This window comes from Caenorhabditis briggsae (genome assembly GCF_000004555.2).
Source record: "Caenorhabditis briggsae complete genome, chrIV, whole genome shotgun sequence".
NCBI lineage: Eukaryota > Metazoa > Nematoda > Chromadorea > Rhabditida > Rhabditidae > Caenorhabditis > Caenorhabditis briggsae.
In genome coordinates this window covers 14,555,846-14,560,762 of record NC_013487.2, presented here as the reverse complement: position 1 = coordinate 14,560,762, position 4,917 = coordinate 14,555,846, and the positions used below count along the sequence as shown (strand labels likewise).

General features: G+C 34.6%; 1 protein-coding gene across 1 annotated transcript in view; it reads right to left on the bottom strand.

The window, feature by feature from the left end:
• Cbr-pme-3 overlaps positions 1-4,917 on the bottom strand; it is a gene marked incomplete at both ends in the record, with an annotated part of 17,938 nt that overhangs the window by 3,158 nt on the left and 9,863 nt on the right.

Below are 4,917 nucleotides of genomic sequence, written 5' to 3'. Positions count from 1 at the left end.
AACCGTACGTTCAAGAACCGGTCCTTCTGTAACAAGACGTTCTTGAACTAACAAATTCGCAACCGGACGTTCCAGAACCGGACGTTCTAGAACCGGTCCTTCTGTAACAGGTCGTTCTTGAACTAACAAATTCGCAACCGGACGTTCCAGAACCGGACGTTCCAGAACCGGTCCTTCTGTAACAGGTCGTTCTTGAACTAACAAATTCGCAACCGGACGTTCCAGAACCGGACGTTCCAGAACCGGTCCTTCTGTAACAGGTCGTTCTTGAACTAACAAATTCGCAACCGGACGTTCCAGAACCGGACGTTCCAGAACCGGTCCTTCTGTAACAGGTCGTTCTTGAACTAACAAATTCGCAACCGGACGTTCCAGAACCGGACGTTCCAGAACCGGTCCTTCTGTAACAGGTCGTTCTTGAACTAACAAATTCGCAACCGGACGTTCCAGAACCGGACGTTCCAGAACCGGTCCTTCTGTAACAGGTCGTTCTTGAACTAACAAATTCGCAACCGGACGTTCCAGAACCGGACGTTCTAGAACCGGTTTTTCTGTAACTTGACATTCTAGAACTGTTCATTTTGCTACCTGACGTTTTACAACTGGACGTTCTAGAATCGTTAATTTGTGCAACCGTACGTTTTAGAACAGGCAGTTTCGTGACCGGACATTTATTAACCTTTCTAAAACGTCCAGTTGTCAAATGAACAGTCCTCAAATATCCGGTTGCCAAACGGACAGTTCTAAACTGTCCGGTTGCCGAATGGGTAGATCTAAAATGTCCCTTCGACTCACCTCCGGCAGCAATTCCTCAGCTCTCAAAGAAATTCGAAAAACATTTGCGAATTTCTCCAAAACGTTCTCTTTCTCCTCATCTGGGGTCAATTTCCAGAACTTTCGTAATCCTTGAAGTGTTTCGAATTTTTCCGAAATTCTAGAATCATCATTTAGAATATCTAAAATCGTTGATTCCAGTAGATCAAATCCTTCCGTTTTGTATTCTTTTAGAAAATTCTCAATTCGAGATTTATTGGAAGAATAGCAGGGATTCGGGGTGCCATTCTGAAAAAAAAATTATGGCTTTTTTTAAAGTTGTATGGATTACTGTCACTATTACTATTCCTTAAAAACGACAGAAAACTTTCAAACTTTTCAGCTACTGCCGAAAAATTTCGAACTTTCTCAAAATTAAGCAAAGATAGTCACGTTTGAGCTCATTTTGAAGCTCAAAACTTGAGAATCCTAATTTTTGCTAAAATTTTGAGTTTAGCACACTGAGAGCTTCAAAATAAGCCCAAACACGCCATGATTCGGTGAGATTCGGAATTTCGGGTGCGTCGCAGTCGTGCGTCGCGTGTTTTGTGCGAAAATTCAAAGTTAACCGATTTGTAGCTTGTTTGGGCTCATTTTGAAGCTCACAGTCTCACAAATCCGATAGTTTTATTGTTGTGTTAAGTGGGACAATTTAAAGGGTTTTATGGTAAATATAAAGATTACTGTAATTAGCAAAATTATTGAAAAATAACAGACGTTCCTGTTTTTTTTTTAGGAAATAAAAAATCTTAATTTTTGAATTTTTTAGAAAATGTTTATTTTGAAATCGTCAAAAAATTTTAATTCTCTCATTTATATTCAATTAAGCCAAAAATAACAATTCTTAAAATTAGAATTTTTTTGAAAAACTTCAAATTTAAACATTTCAACGAATGGTATGAACATATCGAAGAATTTCAGAGAAGGTTAACTTTTTGCTGAAAATTTGAAACAGCAGTTTTTTGAATGAATATTTTGTATTTTCAAAATGAGTTTTCAACCTTTTCAGAATTTTTAGAATATTCGAATTTCTTCGAGAAATTCAATTTTTATACAATTCATGAGTTTAAAAAACGCCTAAAATGACGGTTTTCATAGAAATCTAATTCGATTCTGTTAGAGATATTCGAATTCTAGAAAAATCCCAATATTGAAAATATTCAAAGTTTGAAACAGTTTAATTGTTTTCAGTTTGTTTTAAGTTGTCATGTTTGAGCTCATTTTGAAGCTTAAAAACTGCGAATTTTGCTTGTTTATATGAAAATCTGAATTCAACTCATTGAGAGCTTCAAAATAAGCCCAAACACGCCATGATTCGGTGAGATTCGGAATTTCGGGCGCGTCGCGGTCGTGCGTCGCGTGTTTTGGGCGAAACATCAAAATCAACAGATTTGGGCTTTGTTTGGGCTCATTTTGAAGCTCACAACCTCACAAGTATGAAAAAATGTTTTTGTGGTGGTTAGGACACTTTGAAGCGATTTATGGTCCAAGTAAATTTGCCCCTGAAATTTTTGAAATTTTTCTAGTCGTGTTTTAAGCTTATTTTGAAGCACTCAAAGTCAGAAATTCAAACTGTTGTTTTGAAAATTGTAAATTTAAAGTTGTGAGCAATTTGGAAGGTCCACAAGGTGTCTTTCAAAAAGAATAAAGATGTTTTTTTGCTGTTTCAAAGTTTGCTTTTCCAAAAATCATCAAATATTTGTCTATTACGTTCCCTCTCCATCCCAAAATTAATTAATTAATCGACTGTGAATTTTCCCCTATTTTCAGATGAAAACAATTTTCTTTGTTTTCACAAAATCCTTTATTATACTTCGACTTTCTGGAATTTTTAAACTTTTTTGGAATTTTCAATTTTCCAAAAATCAATTTCTCTGTTTCAAAACTTTGTCTCGAATTTTTTAAATGTTAAAGTTTTGATAAGTGAAAACCAATGAATTCTGGTTTTTGAAATTTTCCTGACAAGGGAACATTTTAAGTCGATAAGCTGATTCGCATAAACTAACCGTAGAGAATGAAAGAGCGTGTTTCAAAACCTATAAAACTGTTTTCAAAGTCTGCTTACGAAACCTCTAAAGTGCTGAAATTTCAGTTTCAGTACCAAAAATTGGCCTTTTCAGTGCAAAATTTGCTATTTTCAAATTCGATTGTTTCCACTCCTAGAAGGTTTCCGAACATGTACTGTACTTGAAATTAGGTGTATTTTCATATTTCGGCATTTTTTCGCAAAAAAAATTTTTGTTGAAAAATTTCGAGAAATTTCGTACCCTTTGGGTTGGATGATTTTCTCGAATTATTGCCTTTTGTAAAAAATGTTCTGAAAAAATGAAGGTTATGTTTCAAAAATGTTATGAAACATCAAAACATAATACACTTCTCAATTTTATACTTATCCAATTTCAACCAGAGTCCACATATACCTGAATACAATACTTCAAAACTGCTTTCATTTCAATAACTCTAATGACTTGAATATTTTTTCGAAATTTTTGAAATTTTTTTTTTTTAATTTTGTCTCTACATTCTTGAAGTTGTTTAAAAAAAAGAAAACAAACTGACTTCAGGCTGTTGTAATACTGCAAAACCAAAAAAAAAAGAGAAAAAATTAGTAAGCCTAGGAGGGGGTCGTCGAACCATCATACCCCCCATCTCCTCATACTTGTAACGGGCCGAGCCGGGCTTTTTCCCGAATTTCGGAGGCCCGGCCCGGCGGGCCTGTCATTCCACAAGTTTTGAAAATTTCAAAAAACATATAAGGGGGGACCCTTATGTGATTTTCTTCGATCAAAAAATTTTTTTCGAGTTTTTTTTTTGAAATTTTTTGATTAAACAGACAAACAATCCAAAAAGCACAAAAAAAAAATAGAGAATTGTATTGAGAGCTCAAAATTCGGCTCAAAATGACAAAATTTTTGCTACCGGGCCTTGAAATTTTCCTCAGGCCCGGCCCGGAATTTTACAAGTATGCATCTCCTATCCCAACCACTACCCGCTTGCGCCACCAATCCATTTTTTGAAGAGGGATATAAGCGCAGTGATAAAATGCCTGATTTTCCGCGTGTGAAAAAGAGAAATCAATGATAAATTTTGGGCAAAATTAGGACTGGAATTTCAGCACTTTAGAGGTTTCGTAAGCAGATTTTGAAAACGGTTTTATAGGTTTTGAAACACGCTCTTTCATTCTCTACGGTTGGTTTATGCGAATCAGCTTATCGACTCAAGATGTTCCCTTGTGAATATTTAAAATTTCCAAAAATTATCACTGTTTCAAAAAAATTGCCTAATTTTCTAAACTTTGAATTGTCCGTAGCATTCAATTTGTCTTATAAAAATGATGTTTTTTTTCTGATTTTTGAAATTTTGAAAATTTCTTGCTTTTCAAAATTGAACAAAAGTAAACATGTTTGAGCTCATTTTGAAGCTTAAAAACTGCGAATTTTGCTTGTTTATATGGAAATCTGAATTTAGCGCATTGAGAGCTTAAAAATTAGCCTAAACACGCATTGATTCGGGGAGATTCAAAATTTCAGGTGCGTCGCGGTTGTGCGTCGCGTGTTTTGGGCGAAAAATGAAAGTTAGCCGATTTGCATCGTGTTTGGGCTTATTTTGAAGCTCACAATCTCAAAAATCTTTAAATTTGGGTTTCGTGCCGGTTGGGACATTTTGAAGCATTTTATGGGTCAAACAAACTTTGTTAAGCGGTCTCCATTTTTGTGATAAAACCAATTCCTTTTCAGAGTTTTCTCGGTAAACTGAAAAAAATTTTTTTGAAATTTTTTTGAATTAAAAACCCACAATGGTGCTGCTCCTGCATCCCTAAAACTGAACAATATCTATAGTGTTTCGATGGGTCCACATTTCGAAAATCCGGTTGAAATTTCAAATTTCGAGAGTTGAAAACTTCCAAAAGCTTGGATAATTCTTCAGAAGACGTACACATTATTCAGAGATTCTAAGATCTAAAAAAAGATAAATTCAAAAAATGTATTAGGTCAATTAAACCAAAAAAAATCCAAAAAATCCAAAAAAAAATTTTTTGAAACAGAAATTTTCAAAAATTCACATTTTTGAGCAAAAATAAGAATTATTTATATTCCTTTTCTT